Source organism: Homalodisca vitripennis, chromosome 7 (genome assembly GCF_021130785.1).
Source record: "Homalodisca vitripennis isolate AUS2020 chromosome 7, UT_GWSS_2.1, whole genome shotgun sequence".
Taxonomy (NCBI): domain Eukaryota; kingdom Metazoa; phylum Arthropoda; class Insecta; order Hemiptera; family Cicadellidae; genus Homalodisca; species Homalodisca vitripennis.
In genome coordinates, this window is record NC_060213.1 from 13,010,372 (window position 1) to 13,037,298 (window position 26,927).

A 26,927-nucleotide genomic window follows, 5' to 3' on the forward strand; every position below is an offset into this window, starting at 1 on the left:
CACAATAAGCCGGATGGCTGAGAGGCAACTACCAGGCCTAGGAAACCTGGCCCTCTGTTACAAAAAAACCTCATATTTCTAAAATATATATTTAGATTCAATGTGAGGGTAAAGCCATTACATTCTGAAAAAACCTTTGACGTTACTATATGACATATCTAATAAAATTGATATCTGCACATGAATGGATTTGTGGGAGATTTTTAAAAATTTAACATCGACTAAGCTCAGAGAATTACAATATATATACATATGTGTGTGTGTGTGTGTGTGTGTGTGTGTGTGTGTGTGTGTAAGTCGGGTTAGTTACACAATTTATAATTCGAGAACTGGACCAATTTTTATGATTTTTGTGTTTTTGGATTTGCCTCCGTCGAGAATAGAATAATAATAATAATATGAGGCTAAACATCTGTAATAATAGTAATGTTTTTTATAAAAACACAAGTTACAATGTACGGCATTGGTAGCATAATAATAGTAATGTTTTTTATAAAAACACAAGTTACAATGTACGGCATTGGTAGCAATTGACAGAACATTGAAGGACTTACGCAATGACTGAAGATGTTTTGGGGGTACAATGATTTTAATGTCTTGCTATTTCTGCCACACACTGCCAGTAATTTCAAATTGACCTAAGGCCCATGAAATAAACGCATGACTCAAATCTTCGAATGTATGGTGACATGTAAGAATCTTAAGCTTATAACAAACATAAGAGTTGCATTGCTAAATAACACATCTGCTTAAGTATTATCTAAACAATTGATGATGTTTGGTAATGATCAACTTCCTGTCAAAGAATCTAACAGATTAATTTCATTTCCTTTAAACTTCTGTAATGTTGTCTCATCGAAAGAAGAACTCAGTAATAACGTATTCCAAATATAATTGCTAACTAAAGCAATTAAAAATAGCTGATTTAGCGAGTATATTTTACAGATAGAAGTAACTTGTGGATAGATTTAACTTCATAATTCAGAATGAGATTAATGGTACACTTCACTCGTTGAAATCTATTGACTGCGTAACAAACGAGGATGGAGCCACTAATTCTATTGAACTTTTAAACTTCTTGTATGTGCCCGACTTAACACCGCACAGTTTATATCCAAAACTGCGCAACGCGTGCGTTTGATGATAACTAAACTAATGGTAAATCTTATGTACGCGGAGATAGTGAAAGAAAATGTTTAAAATAAGGAAGTTCTCATTATAGGATTCCGATGCACGTGACGGTAAGCGTTAGGCACTCCATTCGATGGCTGACTTGTTGAGTACGGCTAATCGGACCTTCCCAAACTCTGTTATAATAGTGAATAGCGTTCTCACGAGGAAGGATATCAGTCAGAGAGCCCTCTTCTATTACAATGATCAACTGATGTTGATGTTTAATAATTGTAATGTCGAATTTTTTGATGTTACTGAAGTGGTAAGGCCCTATCATCTTGCACGTGATGGAACACATCTGAATAGAAGGGGTAATGAGTGTTTTGGTAACCTCATTTTTCTCTCACTGAGAACGATTCATGAAGCAATGTCTAATGTGTCAAGTGTGTGTCCCAACTTTCAGGTATCAGCGGTGACTAATGATGTGTGCCCCAGTATTCAATCGCCATCCGATTCAAATCTGTGCCTTGGTCTTCAGTCATCTGCTGATGTGAGCGTAGCACTTTACAGTCCTCGGTCATCACATGAGCAAAATAAAGTGCTTTCCAGTGCTTCTCATTTGGCTCAACTAAATAATTCAATTCTGTGCTTTTCGAATATTGACCAGTCGGGAAACGACACAGACGTGCTGTCGGCAGTTGTACGGAGGCACATCCCCCGGAGACTCTGCAGTGGCAGATCCTAGACATCTAGATAGCCCGCCTGATACTGTAAAAATTCTTCATCAAAATGTTCGGGGTCTCAGTAACAAGATTGATAATTTTCAACTTCTTATTGACGCCGAAAATGTAGACATAATTTGTTTATCTGAACACCACCTGAGAGATTTAGAGGTTGAGGTTTTGTCACTGCATGGTAACACTGGTGTTACAGCTTTCTGTAAGACAATTTACCAAAAGGGAGGTGTTTGCTTCTTTTGTAAATCTTCAATAAAACACAACGTTTTAGATGTCTCCCGATTTTGTCAGGAGGGTAGGTGTGAGCTTGCGGCAGCGATATTTCAGTTCAGACAGTTTCCTATTCTTGTTGTTGCCGCTTATAAGCCGAAACCTTTTTCAGCATCAGTGCAAGTACATGAGATGTTTTAGGAATGTTTATCCGATTGCCTTCACAATATCACAAATCCAGCAGTTAGAACTGTTGTTGTGGGTGATTTCAATGTTAATCTCTCTGTTCCTGACATAAAAGTAGATAAGCCTTTATCCATGATGGCATCTCACGATTTAAGCAATAAATTAACTTCATTTACAAGGGAATTTAAAAACTCCCGGTCCCTAATCGATCATGTATATACTGATCTTTCTGAAGACATTTTCTGTTGCTCTGTCGTGATAAATGCCTTGTCCGATCACCATGCACAAATCTCACATGTCAGGTGTTTATCTGGTCCTGGTTGTCCTAAGTTTATGCTTAAGCGATCATTTGTAGAGGAAAATCTTCGTATTTTTAGACATATTCTGGGTGGGGAAACATGGCATGATGTTTACGCGGCTAGAACAATGGATGATAAAATGAGCTTGTTTAAGTCTTCTATAGAGTTTTATTTCATTCTCAGGCTTTTCCTGAGAAAAGAGTTCGGATTCGTGGGCGTTCTCCGAATGCCAAAGTGTCTTTAACCCAGGAGCAAATTGAGCTACGTGATTTGGTTGTGCATTGGTATTATAATACTAAAGACCTGAGTTCTTCTGATGAGAGAAGAAAACACTTCCTTTCTTTGAAGAGGCAATTTAGGGCTAGTGTGAGGGAAGCTAAGTCATCTAAAGTTAAACATTTACTGCAGACTTCCTCAAATAAAGTTAAGACTGTGTGGGACATAGTGAACAAGCATAGAGGTAAGGTAAGAGTTTCAGCAGATATCCCTCTAACCATCAAAGATAGTAATGGAGTCATTGTTAGGGATCCGAAAAACGTTTCCAACTTATTCAATGATTTCTTCATTAATTTGTCGAATGCAAGTTCATCTTCCACAATCATTATCTCTTCTTCAACAACAATCAAGTGCAATGGTGTCTTCATTTTTCTTTTCACCTGTTTCTGAAGTGGAAGTATCTGACATCATCAGATCTATGAAAACAAAGCCTTCTTCTGGCCTCGACAATATATCATCGAAGCTTCTTAAATCATACAAGGAGGATTTTGTTAGGCCACTTGCCCATTTGATAAATTTTTCGTTTGAAAATGGCGTGTTTCCTGATATTTGAAAGTTGTCTATAGTGAAGCCATTGCATAAAAGGGGACTGTTTGAGCAACTTGATAATTTCAGGCCTATTTCGATCGGATCGAAATTTTCTAAGGTGTTTGAGAAGGCAGTTTTGATAAGGTTAACGGCTTTCCTGGAGAGTAATAACGTTTTGTTTGACAAACAGTTTGGTTTTGTCAAGGGAGGCTCAACTTTGAAGGCAATTTTTGCTCTCTTCGATAAAGTTGTTAAAGGTCTTGATGAGGGAAAGTTTTCTGCTGGTATCTTTTTTTATTTGAGAAAAGCATTTGACATGGTTTCGCATGAACTTCTTTTGCAAAAGCTTGACAGAGTGGGTGTGCGTGGTTTGGCAAATCAATGGCTGTCATCTTTCTTGAGTCAGCGTGGACAAGTTGTGGAAATTCCATACGTTGACTTAAATACTAGGAAAAGATGCTTTTCTGACGAGCAGATTGTCAAGACGGGTGTGCCACAGGGCTCCATACTTGGACCCTTCCTCTTTATTTTGTACGTGAATGACCTCAGTAGTTGTGTTTCGAGGGGCTTGTTGTGTTTGTTTGCTGACGACACATCACTTGTAATTGATGAGTCTTACCGTTTCAATATGGAGATGAATACGTTTGTTCAATGTAATTCAATAGTCCAGTGGTTTCATAGTAATGGTTTAGCCGTGAATGCTGATAAAACTATATTGCTAGACTTTTCGATTTCATCAAGACGCAATGACTCTTTGAGTGTTTGGGTTGGCGATGCAGAGGTTTGTTCTGAGCGGATGGTCAAGTTTTTAGGCCTAATTGTTGATAGGAATCTTACCTTCTCCTTTCACGTAAATCATGTCGCACGTAAAGTCTGTGCTGGTATTTTTGTTCTTCGTAGAATTTCATCTTTCACGGGAACCGATGTGCTTCTGACGTCATATTTTGCATTGGTTTATCCCTACCTTTCATACGCTGTTGAGATTTGGGGTTTTGAAAATTGTAGAACAAAACATGTCTTTCTTTTGCACAAGAAAGCGGTGAGAGATATTGCTGGCATCCGTCAATCAGAATATTGGAAATCACATTTTAAAAAGTTCAATCTGCTTACTTTTCCAAGTATATATATTTACCACACATTGGTATTTTTTACGCAAAACCAGGGCATTTTCGAGTCAGTAATTCTACAGTCCAGACATTACCTTAGAAATAGCAACAAATTAAATATTCCCCCCCATGCGACCTCTTTTTTCAAACATCACTGTTTTTATAATGCTGTAATTTTTTATAATTCTCTTCCTGTGGACCTAAAGAATGTACATGATAAAATGGTCTTTAAGAGAACACTGAAGGCTTTTTTAACAGAAAAATGTTTCTACACCCTCAGTGAATTTATTGGTAAATAGTCTATATGTATAGATGTAAACTGTACTTGTATTTTTTTAATATTTATGACGCAATCCAATGCATGTTATATGTCTGTTTGGAAATAAAAGATATTTGATTGATTGATTGATGATCTCAACCGACATGCCATTTGAGTTTAAACTACGTAAATTTCCTATTCGTATGCATTCACCATGACGATAAATAAATCACAAGGCTAATCCTGAAAGTTCGTGGTCTAAACCTAGAAAATTCGCGTTTTTTACATGCTCAAGTGTACTTGGCATATTGACGAGTCGGAAAAACCATCTGTTTTATTTTTTCTTTCGCCTGATTACAATAAACGTTATATTCGTAATATATATTAATTTTAAAATCCTAAATCTGTCCATTCATAGTTTAGACGGAACAAACTTCGCAGGTTCCACTTGTGTACATGTACACACACACACACACACACACTCTCTCTCTCCCTCTCTCTCTCACTCTCTCTCTCTCTCTCTCACTCTCACTCTATATATATATATATATATATATATATATATATACATATATATATATATATATATATATATATATATACATATATATATATACATATATATATATATACATGGAATCGCAAAAAATATTTGCTGCGACAGGACTCGAACCCTGTATATGTGACAGATACGGCAAAATGCAAATAACTTAATTGTAAAGTGTGGTGTAGTTTTAGCGCGCTCACCCGGCAAGTGAGAGATCCAGGTTCTAGTCGCGGTGGAGCAAGTACTTTTATGATTCAATGTTTATTAACACATTTTATTAGGCTATTGATATTCATACAAATTTAATATATACCTAGATATGAAGTTTGCCCATCTTGGCTCACTTTTGGGACAGGCAAAAAATCTACGTACTTAACTGTTCAACAAACCATAAATAATTCAATGACTAATCTGTTAACCACACTTTTAAATAGACAGAAAATCTTTATGAAATTCATTCATGAAATAATCGTTCACAGGACCGTAAAAATTAAAACAGTAATTCTGTAAATAGCAATAAAATTACAAATCTGCTTAAAACAGCTGAATAATGTATCCAGTGAAAGATCTGCTCGGAATCTATGATGTATGAAAAAGACTTAAAAATCTGTCATCACTAAAAATATAATCAAAATTCACGTAATGCCAAACTCATTGATTAAAAATACAAATCTTAAAAATTATTGGTCAAAATAGTACAGAAGAGATAATCTAGCTCCTAAAAACTAATAGAGCGATAATATAGGATGCTTCCTATATCATTTAATTATTTATAGGAATCTTTATATTTTTATTAAGAGAATTGTGAATTAATATAGTAATTGAATTGTAAGATTGTGAGCCTTCCAGCAGTGCTGAATTTCTTGTCAATTCGGGTTCGAAGAATGCTAGAAGCTTCCTTTTGTATCTAGGTATTGAGCATAGGTTACAGGTCTGGGTTGGATAGGTACCATTCAACTCAGACATTGTGTTTGCTCAAATTTGATTGGCCAATGTTAGGTTGATTAGATGGTGGGAGGGACTTCTAGATCCTTCCGGTGGCTTCAACCACGTTTTCAGGGGATTCTTTGCTGTGTGCTCAGAGAGAGTAGTCGTGTTAAGTGATAGCCTACTCTTGCCGTATTGATTTTTCGACAAGAAGGTTGAGTTGTAAGATTAAAATATCTTTTCAAAATTTAAAGTCTCAAGTTTGATTTAATTAATCTATAATAGTCATTTTGGTTACTTGGTGAAGTCTTCAGGAGAAGTGCGAGGTACTGTGAAAGTTAGAATTTAATATTGAAATAGAAAATTACTTGATGATATTTTCCTGTTCAATTTGGTTTAATCAGGAATAATCTACTGAAAAAGAAAATTTATTTAATCTTCTGAGATTCTATATATATTTTAACAAGTTCCTAAATTTAACAATCAAAGCCAAGCGGATAATTCTAGATACTTCAATAATTTGTAAATTGGAAATTTAGAGAAAATAAGTAGTTTTAAATTGATACAATTTTGAGTTTAACTGGTTTATTTATTTATACACGGTTTGTCACCATTTTTACAAGTAATATAATAATAGATCATGTTCCACAAGATGGCAATATATACAATCAAAACAAAACAAAACTTCATCTTAAGTGAATCATACTCATGCAACAGGAGAGAAGACAAGAAAATTATGTAGGCTACATGCAAACAATACAATATGCTAAATACAATATGCTAAACACAATAAACTACTAGGCATAAATAAACAACTGACAGACATGCAATACATTTGATTCATTATGACTAGTTCATGCACGAGCAGTCTGTATAGATTCATATACCATAAAACAAATTAATACAACAACCAACAACATGCAACCAGTACATGCCATTAATATCTAAAATATACATTTTATATACAAAATAAATATATTAATTAATAAATAACAATAATATCTACATAGAAAAACACATTGAAAATAACTGCAATATCGGCAAGGTGCAATAACTATTTACAAAATATAGTAGGGCAATAATCAACAAATACAGTAACTAGTACAATTCAACGATAAAATACAAAAGAGCTATAAAACGAACTGGTATAACAATGCTCTAACTATCCAGTATCAGATAATGCTTACATAGTGTAGCCCAATAATAAAAATATCCTTTTCAGCGATGACACACTATTGCAAAAAAAGTCGTGGTGATGGCAGATTAGGTTACCAAGCCGGTGTAATCTGGGGATGACACTGTGAAATTCATAGTTGGTGGAGCAATGCTGTACACAGAAGATGTCCAGAGAGCGAGTTCTACCAGGTACTCTGAGATTGATGAGGTGGAGTAACTCCGAGCAATCGATATCTCCAGTGAGGATCTTCTGTAGAAACACCAGGTCATGCAGTCTCCTTCTCGCATATAATGGAGCCAGCCCCAATTGATCCGCTACCAACTCCAAGGGAACTTCACTGTAGTTGTATCCCAGCTTGGTACCACTTATCCTAACAAAGCGATCTTGTATGCTCTGGAGTCGCTGAATATGTCCAAGTTGGTAGGGACACCACACAACACTGGTTGGACATTGTCTTTGTTCATATATTAAATATTAATATTATCTTAATTTGTTTGATTTTTATTTTGAGAAGAAGTATTAATTTATTATTTGTTTCATTTTATATTAGAAGAAGATTATTTTATTTTGAAGTTTAATGAAGATTTTTATTTTGAGTTTGTGTTGAAAACATTAGCACTGAGAACTTGAAGGACACAATTATTGAATGATTGATTGATTGTTAATTTTAAGACTGGACTTGTGAACTATTGATGGGTTAAAACTATGAAATAATTGAGAATAAATTCAAAGTAAAAGAAAGATAGCTTGTCGTTGCTGTATTATTGATTTCAAATTTTTATTAAAATTACTGTTAATTTTATACTGAGTTTAATTATTGAATTCCATTGGAACTTGTGCATTCTTAAAATAAAGGGTTATTAGTTCAAAACACAATTGATCGCTCCTATACTAAAACAAAAATAGTTGTAATTGGATTATAGAAGATAACCTTACTATAGACACGTTACATAATTGCGCCACTCTGCTGTGTATAATTGAGCGGTTGATGTGAAGTAGTTTTGAGCAGTGATTGGTATTTGTGTGAACTATTAAAGGAAGAGATTAAATTAATTGACAAATTATTTTTAATAAAAAATAATTCTGTTAGGAATAAACTGTAATATATCACTTTTAATTTATCTCTATACTATTATTCAATAGTAGTATTCAATACTTCCACTAGGGGCAATGGGCTTTCCACTTTACGGGTGTTTTTGGCGACCCCGGGGTACCTGAGCTAAGCTGTGAGATAAATAAATATATATATATATATATATCTTCAATAAGAATAGAAAAGAATAGAAGAAAAGAACATAAAAATTCTCTATATTTCGTCATAAGACATTTTCAAGAGATATACAGAAGGTAAATAAGCAAATATATCAACAAAAAACAATAAACAAAAGAAACATCATATGTTAATAAAACTAATTTTGAATTACGTACAAAGAGTAAATAATTTTGCTTATTACAAGGAATATAAAGTTATAAATTAAAATTGTAACGTGTAATTTATACATACTGCTATCCGTATCTCAAATTTAGACCATCCGGATGTTTAGTTTGTAGCACCCTCTGATGAGCTATTTCTAAATAATTTATTTTAAGTTTATGGGGGTTCTGAATTTTGTTAATACTTTTTAGAGAAAAGCATTCATCGAATTTTTTGTTATGCTCCATTGCGTGGGCCGAAATAGGATTTGATTTAATTTCAAGATTTGTATCGCTGCGATTTTTGTTCATTCTAATGTGCAATGGAGTTATAGTCTGACCAATGTAGTCCTTCGGACAGTCTTTACATGACAATTGGTAAATAACATTGCTGGATTCACAAGTCATTTTACCAATTATCGGATAATTCCTTTTCGTTGTGCTGCTACAGAAATGTTTTGAACTTATTATTAAATTACATGTTTTGCAGCGAGGCTTAAAACAGGGTTCACAGCCAAAAGGTTTGTTTAAATTTTGAGTTAGCTCATCAGAGGGTAGTTTTGGTCTTACTAATATGTTTTTCAAATTTTGAGGCTTTTTAAAAATTACTTTTAGGTGGATTAGTGAATATATTTTTGGTTACAGGTGAAGCCTGTAGAATATTGTGTGCAGTTTTTATTATACCATTAATTTTGTATAGCCCTGGATGATAGGTGGTAATAAATTTTCCTTGGTTTTTATAATTCCTAGGAGTAGAGTTTTTTAATTTTTGCATGTTATCATTTACAATTTTGTTAGGATACTCTCTATTTCTAAAAACATTTTTTAATTTTTCAGTATGACAATAATAATCATGTTTATTAGAGCAGAGTCTGTTTGCTCTAATAGTTAGACTTTTCGGAATAGATTTTTTAACGTAACCAGGATGGCAGCTTGAGTAGTGTAAATATTGCATTGGATTTGTATCTTTGACATGGATTTTCGTTTTTAGGTGTCCCTGGTCTAAAAACACATCGACATCTAAAAACGTAACAAGATTTTTAGAAATATTGAAAGTGAATTTTAAAACTGAAAATGAATTTAATTGTTGAATATATATATATTGAATATATATATATATATTTACTGATATATCTATACAGAAGATTGGATATATAAATAGAATTTGTAGATGAGATGGATTTACTGATTTACATCGATGCGACTGAAATATTGCGTAGTATCGTTTTTTATGGGAATGTTTTAATGGTTGTTCGAATAAACAGAATGACAGTTTCTTGATATATATATATATATATATATATATATATATATATATATATATATATATATGTGTGTGTGTGTGTGTGTGTGTGTGTGTGTGTGTGTGTGTGTGTTTCTTGATACATGATTCTCATTTTATATTTTACAACTATAAATAATAAGATTATTTATTTCACGGATTACTATGAATCATAAAATTATATATAATTCGATAATAAGCATTGTATTATTATATATTTAAAACTTGTAATAGACTAGAGGTCTGTAGGAAGCCCAGGGGATTGTAGGTCAAGGGAATGCACACCAGCCCTGAGGTTGGAATCTGGCGAACCCTAATACCTGGGGAAATCACATCCTGTTTACCCAGCCTGCGAGCACAGGAACTTTCCTCTTCGGCCCTGATAATTCCTTTGCCTAGAAAGATTAAACTGTTTTACTAGACATCTAGCATTTGTTCTTTTTGTTAAATTCTCTTGATCTTGGTTAACAATACCGAACAACATATTTCTCTCACAACATTGTATTAAGAAATTGGTCTCATGCGAATACGATAAGCAATTCTAGACTATAACCATTACTCCGGCTCTCCCATTAAGTAAGTCTCCACGTATAAGCATGGTTTTCAACTACAGAAAATAATATATTAGAGTGCAAGGTGGAGACTTTGTGTGAATTGGAGGATGCACACAGTAAAGTCGTAACATTTTCTTCCAAAATCTAGTACAACTACCTTTTGTGGTGGACTGTAGTTGGAGTCATTTTACTTTAAGCGTACTAAATCAGTTAGTTATACATACATGTTTGTATTTACAATTTAGACTAAACACAACATTGTTTCTTTGGCAGTATACAATGTAAATAAAATTGTAAGCAGTGAATAATTACAAAAAGGTTAGTTGAAATTACTACCTTATTTGTATATCTTTATTGTTATTTTGATATCGGTTCTAAACTTTATTCTAAATAGATTACACGTTCCTAACCGGAAGAGTTCGGTATTTTAAGTAACGAAGATACTGGTTTTAGTCAGTAAAGAATATTAGGCTTTACTATTATAGTAACAAAGAACGTCATGGATGATATGAACATATTTTTGAAGAAACTTACTAACATCTGTGAACTGATGCAAAAATAGGATGGTAGGTGAAAAAAATTAAAGTGGATAACTAAAGCTTAGGAGGAGCAAATATTTTCACCAATTATAAAATTGAGCTTTCCAACTAGATTGCTGAAATTTTGTCACTGTCTAAAGTCAAGAATAATCAAATACTTCTTGTTATAAAGTACTTTTTGATGTAAAAAATGTTAAATACGTCTTGAGTTAACAACGGTATAAAGCAATTTCGGCACTATATAGTTGTGTTATGACAGTTGAAACTACTAATTATATATATATATATATATATATATATATATATATATATATATATATATATATATATATAATAACTTTCTATATATTGAGCGAAATTTGTGTAACGGGAAAAAAACAAGTTTTGGTTTTACCTACATCTAAAAAACTAATGTAATTTTTGAACGTAAGTAGCCGCTTCCGAGATAAAATTATAAGTTGTAAGCGTTACATCAATGTTGAAAATATCTTCTTATAACACGTTTACCTGTTAAGCCTTTCTTCGAGGCTATGATTCCCATTGCAGATTGTTACATGTTTTATTTTTTAAGAAGATAGGGAAAAATTACTTTAGTTTTCGTTCCATTGACTTGTTGGATTCGGATTTGCGACAAAACAACATATTTGTGAAACATTATGCATGCAATAATTGTAAATATGTACCGCGTATTAGTTTTCTATAGAATTTTAAATTCATAGCTCATTTCATTAGTCTACACGTTTTATATGCCGTATAAAAATATCACATCACTCCAATTTTCATAAAACCATTCATAATGCGATTTTCTCATTAAAATGATAGTTTCCCGAAAAACCAATGTAAAAATATTCATTAAAGCTTACTCAAATCTCGTGGAGTGATAAGCGCAATCATCGAGCTATATTGCTTTATTATAAATGAGCATTTATTTAGATTTCCCGTCAATCATTCAGTCGTTTTCAAAATAACAGTTGAAAATATAGATAGATCGACAAACAATAATGAAACTTTACCAGTCCCTCAAGTGAGTGGCTTCGCTAATGCTAAGGCCATAAATTCAAATTTAGTACGGTTTAATATAGAGTTTCTCTGTAGAATGTATTTTTTTATATTTAAGTAATAGTCTTATTATTGATAGCCAGATATACAATCACTACATCTTCATATACTGTTTTAAATCAATAGAAGTATAAAAAAAACTAGTTTGTTTATTTAATATACTTTAAAAAAACACTATATCTAACAGGGGTGAATATTAAATAAATCAGACACAGATTCTTTAATTAGGAAATGTTCATAAAGTTATTCCTAATACATAACATTGACACTAACAATTTCATATCTCTTCGTCAGAATACATGTAATGAAATGTTATACTACACAATATACTACATAGAAATATACCGCAACTACCAAGTATGTTCTAAATACATTTTCCGAGATGAGTATTACATGAAGAAAGAAACTTAGGCTAATTCAGTCCATACTCTCCATTTTCACGTAAAGATGAACGTAAACTAGAGGTCAACATTCAAAGTATTTTGTTTTATGCATCACATTTCTATTATTTATTTGCTTACGAAGATCAACAAAAAAGTTTGATATTTAAGTAAGGAATATATGTTACAAACAGGTTGTAATGGGTTATTTCAATATTTGCAAGAACAATTATAACTATCCAGGCATTAAAAATTACTGGTAAAAATAATTATATACTATATATTTTATTTTAATTTAAAATTTACCTGTGGAATAATTGTGTAAGGTCTGTGTGGATAGTTTTGTGTACTTCGGTGTGGGAACTGGGACCTAAATATACAAGGTTAAAGGCACGCTAGAGTTCAGGTGTTGACGTTCGCCCTGTAGCTGACAGTATTCTGGACTGGATATTTTATTTCATATTTGTATAATTAAGTAGTTGAGGCAGATATTTACAAGGCATTCCAACCCTCTTAGTCAAATCATTCGATGCAGTCCGTACAAACAGACTGATATAGGGTTTATTTTATGAGAAACGAGCGATTAAGGCTTTGCTAATCGTTGAGGCAATTATTGATTGTTATTTTATTTAACTTATGTAAAAGTACATATAATTTTAATAAATTAGAATATACTGAGGGATGACGAACGAAAATTAAAGCAGCAGTTATTATAAAATGATATCTAGTAGTCACACTGCGTGTTTTCAGGCTAAAAGTGACGAAACTGCACCCTATTTGTCAACTAAAGTATCCTAAGTAAGAACAGCTCACAAAACCTAGATCGTATTCCATGACCTCTGTGATAACTTTCACTGTTTGATTCTGTAAGGGGATGAAAGAAGGTAGTGATTATATGGGCTAAAAGTTCTGGAACTGGCATCTCATTTGTCAACTAAAGTACCCTAATCCAGGACAGCCTGCAAATCCACACTTTATATTCCAAGAAGTCTGTGATGACTTTCACTGTTTGATTCTATGAGGGTATGAAAGAAGGTGGTGAGTAAATACCACCAAATGGGCTGAAAGTTCTGGAAGTGGCATCACATTTGTCAACTAAAGTTCCCTAAGCCAGGACAGCTTCCAAATCCACAATTTATATTCCACGAAGTCCTTGATGACTTTCACTGTTTGATCTGTGAGGGTATGAAAGAAGGTGGTGAGTATTTGGGCTGAAAGTTATGGAACTGGTATCACATTTGTCAACTAAAGTACCATAAGCCAGGTCAGCTTGCAAATCCACACTTTGTATTCCATGACATCTGTGAAGACTTTTACTGTTTAGTGATATTGAAGCACAACACTTTTTTAATAGAATTACGTCACTTATAATTATTTCTGGTTTTGTTAACGTTCTTATGTACTTTCAGTTGTAAGACTATACTATTTCTTCAAGGTCATTATAAACCAATTTTAGATTAAGTTTAATTTGAGAGTTTGGTATGAATTTTCTATTTATACTATCTAAAATTATAAGTTTTCGTTCGCTTGAAACATGATGGGATTTCAACTTTAAGTACTACTACTTACGAAATATATAATTTATTATGGTTTTTCCTCGAAGTAATAATAATTTATTAACTCAGTAGACTGCTGAATATTATATTCGTACAATAACATAAGCGTGTTCAGATAGATAAATTACTTTTTTATTATTGAAACCATATACAAATATTTTTTTTTTGTTTGAAAAATAATTGCAATGTGATATATTTCATCATTGCCAGGCTTATAAATTCCGTAAATATAAACCACGCTACAGTTTGTTTCTAAAATATGCTAATTTAGATAACTTCCAATTCGTGTACAAATAAGCAAACCTTACATTATTGCTTATTTAGCAACAAAACCATAAACTATTTTTTTATCCTGTCGCTTTTCCTTTTCGCGATGTTATCTTCAGAGAAATTTATAACATGTAATATTTAAAAAAAAACACTGATCTGATACATCTTTAGAATGTTCATTACTGATCTAATACAAAATGTGCAACAAAAGATGCTGGACATCATATAATGTAGTGAGTAAAAACAAATATTTGGCTATATAAGTTTTCTTGAACTTTATTTGATTTTCTATTAAAGGAATGGGCTAAATACATGTGATGGGCTAAAACATTTGTCAACACAAGCCATATAGTAAATAAGTAACAAAAATCATAAATGAGATTGGTTTTTATAAATTACAGCTTTAATTAAAAACGAAACAATATAAATTAGCCAACAGTCCCAGAACTATCATACTATTTGAGAACAAATAAACGATAAGCAGATAAATTTCAAGACCGTAAGACATATAGGCGTGGAATATGAGTTGGTTTACAAATTATACATTCTGTAGACAGTAGACAGTAGACAGTAGACAAATGCTTTATTTAAAGAAAGTTCACAATACTTAATACTTAAGTTCTGTATTTTTAATTGTGAAATTTTAGTTCATAGTAGAAGTATAGGTTTGACTGACTTTTATGTGTTTAAACTAATTGAAGATTTGCTTAAAGCCATGAGAAAACGTAATGGGGCAAAGTGAAGTAGTTAGACCACGGTGCATACAATGTTGGCAGAAGAGATTTCATCAGTTGTTAATTATCATAGATATATTTTTTTATGTGTTCTCTTTACTTTGGTATCTATGTGTGCAGGTAGAATTGTGGTGGTAATTTTAAATATATAGGGCAATAATAATTTGGATTTAGATTACATCTAAAGCCAAATTATTTTCTTCGCTTTAACAAAGAGTTATCGGGGTAGTGTGAGAAATAATTGTTTGCTGGGTACTTTTAAATTACACCAACTGACAGTGATTCCCCAAAAAATACAACATAAACGCTTGTGAAACTAAACACTTTAAAATAAATTTCGAAAAATGCTATCAAAAGCTTAAGCAGAGTGAGTTATTATTCAATTCAACTATTGCAAACATCTTGTCGCGAATTAACCTCTTTGTATATACTTACAAGAATAATGTGTTAAAATACAATTTAATATAATGTATAGAGTGGAATTATAAAACCAGGATTGTCTGGAGCCTACATTATCAAGGAATTGGCCGTTGACTCGTGCTTACAAAGGTTCAGTAGACAAATGCTGGCTGACGCTGCTCGCTGTACGGACAATTGTCTACTTGAACTACCGAAACTTTAGTGTAGCCTCAATAGTATATAAATTGACAAATCTATATATCTAGTTTTATCAATATTCATATTGTTATATACCTGCATTGTACCGTGTCATAAATGTTTCTGTAAAAGTGTATTTACGGTCGTTTAATTCTTTAATTAAGTATTAAGTATAATAATTAACAATTTAGTTTATTGGCTGATTAAGTATTGTTTTATAGACGAATAACCCTATTATGACTGTTCTCTGTTAGAAAGAAACTCATTGTGAATTTGAGTACGACCTTTGGCAGTGTGAAGTTATTTTTGCCCTTAAAGAATCGTGTGTCCCTCTCTCTCTCTATGTGACTTCATCGACGTATTTTTGGATTCATGTGACGTACAGTACATAATTGAGTAAAATACACTATAAATCTCGGGATTTTTTACCTCCATTAAATGGCTTGTGTGGAGTAAAATCCTTAGTTATAGCAAGTTGTATATAATTACAAATTTCAATTATTTACTTAGCATATAAGGTACTTATAAGTATTAGTGAGGGAATTGAGTTAAGTAACATTTTGAATGAATCTCTGAACCTATATTTTCTAACAGTTAGGGTAAAGGGCTATTTTATGTTGAAAGTTTTGAAATAGCAGATCAATTGCCCCAGGAGATCAGTGTACAGACATCAGCACCTACTTTGTAACTACATAGGACTAGCAGAGTTAACTAAATCTGAACAGGGTTATGAGTACAGTAAGTGACCCAATTCTCTCTCTTGTTTCCCGTTGCGTAGTAACATCCCACCTCGTTCTATACTACACGACGACGTCATATTAAAAGAATATAACAACGTTTTGTTTAGCTCAGAATAATCGACATTACAGGTCCTCCCACGACAGAGGTTGGCTGAAACTTAGACATAAGCCCGTACAAACTGTAATAAAGTAACAAGTCATCATCTAAAGACGTATTAGGATGTGATTGATGTGAGTCATAAGTTCTTGATTCCCAATTCTACAGAAATAGCGATTGCCGAGAAAATCTGTCAGATAATGGACTATTTGGTATAAATTTCGTAATTATGTGAGTAAGAAGTTGGTCTCAGAAGTTTGTCAGACTTACATTGAATGTTGTAACTATGGAGTCAACAACCTCAGTCAATGCGTCATATATATGTAGAATGTCCATTTAGTGCATTTCCAAGGGGGTGGGATCTCATTTTATATGACAATATAAATATATAGAAGATGGTCTTTAATTTTTGTAACCGGTATGTGGCACCATATACACACGGTCTTCTGACTTAGCGAAGATTTTTAATATTCCGTATAAAGTGTAACTAAACATTACCAAATGCTTGTAAATCGTGAGTCAGGTGCTTAAAATTCAAACTGTGTAATATAAGTTGCAATGTTAAAGATTATGCTATTATAGTGCTTATAAACTAGATATGTCCTTTAAAAACCAATTATAGTGGTATATCGTTACAGTGCATTATAAGATATAATGTAGTCATTGAATATAATCTATCGGTTAGAATTAATTAACGCCAGAGCAATCAAGCGAGCTGTGGCAGGGATCAGCGATATAGTGAGCTGGATAAGCAAATTAGCAGCAGCTAATGCTTCCGTGAATCTGAATTGATGTCACAGTATACCTTTTCTGAATTAATTAGCTGCCTTCTTCGTACTGTTTACTAGGATTATAGAAACAAGGAAGAAACGTAATAATATTTTTAAATGTTCTTCGTTAAGTTTTGTCTTTATGATAAGCAAAAGCGTTTCTTTTTCATTACGTTTTGTATGATAATTAATATTTTTATACGACCCTTAAAGGTAATAACCAAATATGTCTCGTACAGCACACTATAATATTCTACGAGGGTCGCTTGGACCTATTCTTTGCAAAGTCTAAGATATAATACTACTGAAGCGTGCTGAGGTTATTTTCAGTTGGTAACATCTCTTGGAAGAACGCACACCAATTTTCAGCCTGATTATTCTATTTCTTTGTTTTTGAAATTCTTTAGAATCGAGGATGTTACGTGATTTTTTTTAATGAAAAAATTCGTGCATTTATAAAACATTCCTCTGTGAAAGGCAAAACCCCTAATGTGACTAAACAGAAGTCTTCGATAAGAACATTATATAAGTGGTTTCAAAATGTTCGGACGAGCAAAACGAGGTCAAAAGACACTAAACCTTATGGACGTCCTGTTGAGGTCACAACTACAGGAATCACAGAGATAGTGCATGATATAGTGATGAACGATAGAAGAGTGAAGGTTCGTGAGATTCTTAGTGCTGTGGGAATCTCGAGCAAATGTGTACATACAATTTTAAAACAATATTTGTGAATAAAAAAACACAACTTATGGTTTAATTTGTTTAAACCATAATTTGTTTATGGTTTAACCAGTTTATGTTTTATCCTGATAGATATGGCAACCTGTTTTTGACATGGGAATTAAATAATCATTGACTATCTATAAAAGGTTAAAACATTATTCTAGAATATTGTTCATTGTTATCGGATTGTTTTAAAACTGAACTGCTACAAAATAGTGCAAAAATTATCCAAAAAAATTCCTTTTCCATCGAGAGATGCGCCAGTTCATGCCCCAGCATTTGCGACAGCTACACTATTGGAATTAGGGCCCTAAATCATTCCACATCCCCTCTCAAATCTTGGCGCCATCGTACTTTTACTTTTTACTTAATTGCTACCGGAAAGAAGATCTCCAGTCTGTTATTTGGAAGGGATCACCAAGCTAACACAGCGTTGGACGAAGTGTATTAAGAAAATTGTATTTTAAATATAGAAAAGTTCTTAATGGTAAACGTTTCGTTCAACTTGCTATATCTTTCGTTTTTTACTATGCAAATATAATATTTTCTTATATTTCCACACTATTGTAATTTACACCACTATAGATTCAAGAGCCCTAGTAGTAGAGTAACAGGAAAATTGGGTATTATATATTAAGGCAGGGAGAGAGATAGAGAGAGAGAGAGAGAGAGAGAGAGAGAGAGAGAGAGAGAGAGAGAGAGAGAGACCTATAACATGATGTATACAAAACACTCATTTATAGCGACAATACTTTTAGTGTATTTTTCTAACTAACTTACCTTAACTAATTTGGCAATAGAGCTAATGTGGAAGGGAGACGACGTTGCAAGATCAGACGGTTATCGCACATTATCTTTTCTACTAATAGTGTCATTAACGTCACCACCTTTAAAACAGGTAACGGTCTGCAGTAATAATAAGCAATTAAGTGTAAAAGGTGAGTAAGTAGTTACAAATTTACATCGTTTAATCGTTTTATTTCAAACTAAACTTTTTTATATTCAAAACTTTAGTATTTGTAGTTGTGTAAGGCCACAGTGTTGGACCGATCACACAAAAATATTGTAAATAATTCAAAATGTAAATAATTGCACATGAATTCTCTAAAGCATATATGTTTGGTATGTTTTGGATTGGAAATTTTTAATTTTTTAAATGTCATTATGAAAGATGTTACGTAGGAAAAGTGTATGGTATATCCATATTCGTTATATGGAGTAAAAAATAAGAGTTTTATTATTGGAAACCATTAATTTCTTTAATAAGTTTACTTATTCATAATGGGGTTCTTTAAGAATTGCATACATGCATGTTATCATATATATAATATGAGATAATGTAATATATTATTATTTTTAAGTAAAAGAAAGTCACATGAGAAGAAAAATTAGCAGATCATTTTAGGATAGATGTAGTAATGAATAAAAAAAAAGAATTTTAGAATTTAATAGTTGCAGAAAGAATAAAAAGATTTTTACATCACAAAATTAAAATGAAGATGTACTTCTTCAAACTAACCCATATAATAATTTAGAGGTTAGTAGCCTAGGTTTTCTTGAGTCTACCCTCGCCATAGTAACGTCACTCAAGGACATAAAGCGAAAAATTGACTGTATTGAGTCATCTATGAAGTCGAACTGAAAATAAGTAGCCTAACACCCTCACGTCAAATGACCAAGCTTCCAGTGACGCAGTTTACAAGCTAAACATAAAGGTGGCAAAGCTTTCAGCTGAGATTGCCGACCTGGACCAAAATATGGTTACAGGCTAAACCTTGAAATTTATGGAATGAAGTTAGAAGGAAGCTTAGCACAAGAATCCTTGCAGATATGTTGCTAAAGGTCGTCAAAGACGTAAATGTGGACTACCAGCCTTACCAGGTTCATCAGGTTCACTGGCTCAAAACAGCAAATGAATAATTTATATATATGAATAGTTCTTTTAGGTTCCTTCTACTCCAATAGGTCAAATTCTCCAGTAAATATTAAATACCATGATTGCAATTGTTCGCATGGTCATAATCAATGCCAATTTAACAGTATTGAATAGGTTGTAACTGTGAGATTTTTGGACATAACTTTTGACAATAGGGTAGTATGGACACACACGCGCGCGCGCGCGCGCGTGTGTGTGTGTGTCACGGATAAAACATAGCCTCTGAAAAAAAACATGCAAAGATAACAGTCTATAAGTCACTTTTTGAACCAATAATCACGTATGGAATAACTATCTGGGGAAAAGCAGCAAATATCCATTTAATCCTAATACTAAATTTACGGAAAGATGTTAAAGGGCAATCTACGGAATTTAATTGAACATCAGTGACAATGAATACGACCAGCACTATAGTTTGAATGGACAGCTAACACCAAAAGAATTGTATAAATTTCAATATTCAAAATATATATTTGGAGATAAAACAATTTTGAGAAACCCAAACAGAAACTATAGCACAATAAATTTATTTAAGTAAACAATACAAAACTCAATGGTAGACTATGAGCAAAGGCTTCCAGATTATATAGTAACTTATTTATTTAATCAGCTTCCTGGTGAAATTAAATATTTTCCTGACCTAGTGAATTTTGAATCAGCAGTCTGCACTTGGTTAAGTACAAATAGACCATCTGTAGATATTCTAGGACTAGGCCTAGCCTGGCCCGTTCTCCTAACATTACACTGAACTTCACAACGCTAAAAACTATTGTAATTACACAGGTTCACAATAACTGCGCTACAATATTTTTACTCGTACTACTTTAGTCACTGACCACGAAAATGCCTTTAAATCTACTTCAAACAGTGAGCAAACACAACAAACACATAACGCAAAAACAAAACATAACCTGACTTTACACGACAGACTAAACAGCTTCTACTAGCCGACACTACAGCGCACTACAGGCTAAACAGCTTCGACTAGCCGACACTACAGCGCACGACAGGCTAAACAGCTTTTTACTCATACTACTTTAGTCACTGACCACGAAAATGCCTTTAAATCTACTTCAAACAGTGAGCAAACACAACAAACACATAACGCAAAAACTAAACATAACCTGACTTTACACGACAGACTAAACAGCTTCTACTAGTCGACACTACAGCGCACTACAGGCTAAACAGCTTCGACTAGCCGACACTACAGCGCACGACAGTCTAAACAGCTTCGACTAGCCGACACTACAGCGCACGACAGGCTAAACAGCTTCGATTAGCCGACACTACTGCGTACGTCAGACTAAACAGCTACGACTCTCTGTTTTAAAAGCAAAACACTGCAAGAACTGGAAATCACAACGTTTGTTGATGTGAATTCATGTATTCAATTCTTTTCTGAAATGAACTTGAAAACAAATCAAACCAAATCAAATTTTGTACATTTCTGCATTCGGCAGAATACACGTTCGGATGGGCCAGCTGTATTTGTAGATAATGTCCTTTTAGAGGAAACATACTCTACAAAGTTTCTGGGAATGTTCCTTGACAGAGGGCTGACCTGGGACGACCACATCGACCACATATGTGCTAGAGTTTCCGCAGGTATATATGCCTTGCGCAACCTAGCAAAGTTATGTTCCCCCAAAGTTTTAAAAATGGCCTACTATGGCCTTATCCATCCACACTTTGCGTATGGAGTAAGACTTTGGGGAGGCTGTGCCAAAAATAGATTGGAACGAGTATTCAGACTTCAAAAAAAGGCTGTCAGAATCATACAAAGATTCAGTTTCAGAGAGTCGTGTAGGGAATCTTTTAGGGAGCTTGGATTTATGACTTTGCCCTGCTCTACATTTTTGAGGTGTTTACGTAATGCAGATCAAGGTGTACTCTGATTCGTGGCAGGGACGTTCACCAATATGAAACAAGAGGCAGGGACAACTATCGAACTCAGCATCACAGACTGGCGTTGTCGCAACATCTACCTCAAGAAGTTGGCGTCAAACTGATCAATAGGCTCCCTGAAAGTATAAAGAATTCCAACAATCAAAATCGATTCAAAACTCGTCTAAGACGCCTACTGGTGTCTAGAGCGTTTTACTCTGTCGATGAATTCATGATGAGCCGCTGGGATTTATGAGAGCATAGGATCTGAGGTCAGTGAGAATGTGTTTGAGAGAATGTATGAAGATGTAAGTTTGACTGTGTGTGTGAATGTATAAGGGGTTGCTTATAACTATAATTATAAGGGGTTTCTTGACGATTGCGATGCAATGTTGAATTGTAAAAAAAATGCAATAAAATATGATTCTACTAGCCGACACTACAGCGCACGACAGGCTAAACAGCTTCGACCAGCCGAAACTACAGCGCACGACAGGCTAAACAGTTTGGACCAGCCTACACTACTGCGCATGACAGGCTGAACAGTTTCGACTAGCCGACACTACAGCGCACGACAGGCTAAACAGTTTCGACCAGCCGACAATACTGCGCACGTCTGGGGACAGACAAAGAGGAACAAAAACAGACCCATTATGCACGCATACTTTCATATCATTGCCCTCATATGAACTACTTTCGAATATGAAACCGCGTTTATATTATTATTATTTTATCGTTATATTAAAATATTCTTATTGTTATATTAAGTTCTAACTTCATTCATACAATAGAATAATATGAATAGAAATATGATTCTTTTCCCTAAACTACAAATTATTCATAATTAATATTTTTATTCAGTGAATTGTTTAAGTAATATAACTTACTAAAGACATTATTATCAGTGAAAATACACACATAAAGAAATAATCGCTGGACCTTGCCGACATTTTTTACATATACTCTATGTGAGAGTAATCTCAAAATGTCAAATTAAGATGATTTATTGGGAACGTTTAATTTACACATCGATAAAGGGAAGATAGTTCCAGGCTGGTATGCTACAACTGGCCTAAACATAACCCATTCTACTATGTATATAAATGTTTTAGCTACAGCGCATTGATTTGTGGAAGGAAATTGTAATTTTGTAAAGATGAATTGCTGCCACCTTACACTCTTAATAGTTAACAAAAAATTTTAATATTATGTTTTTAAAGCTTATATATATATGTATATATATATATATATATACATATAATATTATTATATAAAGAAATATTAACTTTTGTTTATGTTAAGGAATACAAAATATATAAGTTGTACACAAATATGAATTAATGTAATCTTGATGTATTTTGTATTTTCTGAACAGCTAAAGAAATTTTTATAGTTTTTAGAGTTTGACCAAGTATATGTACTATCATATTATTAAGTTTAGTTTGAATCAATTGGAATATATGGGAATTAGTGTTGACTATAACTTTCACAGTGGTCCTCTCTTTAAGATATCAATATCCACATATGACTACACATTATTGGAAATTAATTGGTTATTGCCAAACACTGTTGTTCTTTCAATACATAATAACGGAGTCATGATCATTTCAACTTCAAACTTTAAACTATCACCGTATTCCAAACTTCGGAGATATACAAAATTCTAAAATTTACATGATTTCAATTAATTATCAATTTTAAAAATATTCTGCTGCCTAGAAACATAGAAACAAGTGAAGTCAAAATTTTCACATAATTACAAGTGGACTGCATTTGGAAATGTTTATTGGTCAAGACTGAGTAACGAAATAAACCGTCCTATATGGAAGTACTGCCTCTGAACAAGTTTGTACTGGATCCTAAATACTTTCAGCAATGGACGAGTTTAGCAGCTCAAGTTATATTACATAAAGCCCTTATATTGTCGGGAAAATAAATAAATTTTTCAGAACTTACGTCATGCATTAGGCTGATTTCTATAAAATCCACTCAATAAATGCCTCACTGTAAACAGAAATAAGAACAAAGTCAGACTTTCCTAATGGAATTTAATTAAGATTAAATGTAGTAAACGCTTCCACCCAAAGCATAAACACAGTGAAAGTCATCACAGAGGTTGCGGAATACAAAGTGCGGATTTGCGAGCTGTCCTGGCTTAGGATACAATCCCTAGAACTGATAACAAATGGGAGAGCAGATCCATCGCTTTCTGCCTGGCACTCACTACTTTGCTTCACCCCCTAACAATAGTCCTTAACTGATTCGCAATAGTTTGCGTATAATAATTTACACAAGGATTTATTATAAGAAAATGTAAATAACACGATGTTACTCTGTTTAAAATACAACAATTAGTGTAGTAGTTTTTATATTGTTTTGCCTTTATAAAGTTTTAAGTTATACATTTCCACATAATTATTTATATGGAATGTAATTTTGTTTGACACCATGAGGTGATAACCCACCATTATATATACGATGAAAATCAGCTTTTTTATAGTGGTTAATTGGTGGATTCTAGAATACTGTCATAATTATACGGTTAGGAACTGAAAGATTAATAATGTTCACTATGCTTTTTACAATAAAAGATTAGATCAAATTAACACGTGTTTCAATAGTAACAATCAAACGAGGATATCTTAATGTTACATGTACGAGAATGAGTTTGGTTACGATTAGACACAAGCCTGAGTGAGGATAGAATACTTTATAAGCCTAGTAAACATAAATTGAAGTTTATTATCCATGAGTTCAGGAAGCCAAGGTATATAATAACATGTTATTGGAGACGTTTTTCGGACACTCTGGTAGGCTCTAGAGTAGGGTGGTTGGTTCTCAGCAGGCTGGACGTCCTTAAGACAGGCTGCTTGGCTCTCAGAAGGACGGTTGTCTCTTGGAAAGACTGGTTGGTTCTCAGCAGGCTGGACGTCCTTAAGACAGGCTGCTTGGCTCTCAGAAGGACGGTTGTCTCTTGGAAAGACTGGTTGGTTCTCAGCAGGCTGGACGTCCTTAGACAGGCTGCTTGGCTCTCAGAAGGACGGTTGTTTCTTGGAAAGACTGATTTTGGCCTAAGCTACGTCAGTTTTGTCTTGAAAATTCTGGTTCAGTCTCATCTACAGACTTCGTCTCTAGGTAAGTCTGGTTTTACCTCAGATAGCCCGACCGTCTCTGGAAAGGTCTAGTTGGTCCTTGTTAAGCCCATCGTCTCTCGCAAAGGCGGTTTTGAACTCACATAGGTCGGTCGTCTCTAGGAAAGGCTTGTTTGGCCTCAGCTAGGCCGGTCGTCTCTTCAAATGGATGGTCGGTCCACAGCTAAGCCTGTTGGCTCTTGTATACGTCTAGCAGTCCAGGGATTATACTATGTTACGTAATTATTTAATTATCCATTTCCAGTGACTTGAAATGAATTATAAACAATACTCTCAGGTTCACTTTTTGACTTCTGGTTAGGTTTTATAGTCAGGTAGTTATGTTAGATCATTAATTATAATTTTTATACTTACGCTGTAGAAGTATAATTATATGCAATATTCTAGAGTAGGTTTAACGTTAACGGGTAGGTATGTATGGTAATAGTTAACCTTATATAGTTTGTTGGAGAGTTAATTAATGTTTGCCAAGTTAATTATCTCATCATGCTTTACCTTGAAATACAAAAAATATATATAGTAAAAATTTCTTATACGATATAAATATGATTATACATTGAAAGACAGTAACAAAATGATTCGCCTTGAACCAACTTCCTTATTTACAATAAATGAAAAATATAAAATTTTCAATATATAGGCAGTCCTTAATTTACAGAACTATTATGTGAAAAATTTAAAAATCAAGAGAAAAAATAAAATACATCACAATAAAATGGTTTCAACACACAACAAGTTTGTAAAATTTCTGAAAAACAGTTTAGGGCTTTACAAAAAACACCTTTTGGGGTGTATTAGTACTAATTCTAGGTAAGTTAAACGTGAGTTATCCTAACTACCATTTGGACATGAAGAACACTGTTTGAACTGGTTTAAAAGTTTAGCTCTTTATGAGTTAAGAATTATAAAACTTACAAACATCATCCATACAGTTAAAGCTGACCAATAAAAACCTGTTCTGTAATATAAACAACCCTGAATTAAGTTACATTATATATTCTGATTATTGCATTCATTATCAATTTACTCTATGAAATCAAAATTCCTTAACTTGAATAGCAATTTATTTACATTATTTACACGTAACCTGATGTAAACTTAATCAAATAACATTGTCTTTCATACAACGCTTCACGCACCTAGAGGATTACATTGTATTCAATTCAATACATACCGAATAGAATTACGTAATACTGGCATTTACACTAATACATTTACACTAATACATTTACACTAATACATTTACACTAATACATTTAGATTTCAACAACACTCCACTATTCTTAAGTAGTTAAGTAATACTTTATCAGGAAGTTATCAACAAATCACAGACTTTTGAAACAGGAGTTTACTTTTGTTTTATAACAAAAGTAACCTAAACTAAAGTCTAAATATTTACAAACATTCATATGTTTGTAAATATTTAGACTTCAATTTTCTGATATAATTTTTGTGAAATATCTGATAATACACAACCGTATTTTCATACGTTTTCAATAAGACGTATGAGAGTAATTTAATGTATTTTTGTATTTAGGTATTACGCATTTTTATGTGTTATTTTTGGTCAATTATACAAAATTATTCTCTTTAAAAAGATTGACTATTGTAATCAGACTAACATGTTCTGTGATTTACTATCTTGTAAAAAATATACTATTATTAACGAAATCTACATTTATATTGAAATAATAAACACATGTTATACATCTACATAATCTGTTACCAAAGACGTACACTATAAAATATATCAATCTTTAAAGAAATATATACATTAATTTATTTAGGGATTAGTCAACAGTGGCATATATGTTAAGTTAATACAATTCTGTCCGGAATACAATTCCAAATATTACAATACAATCAGGAA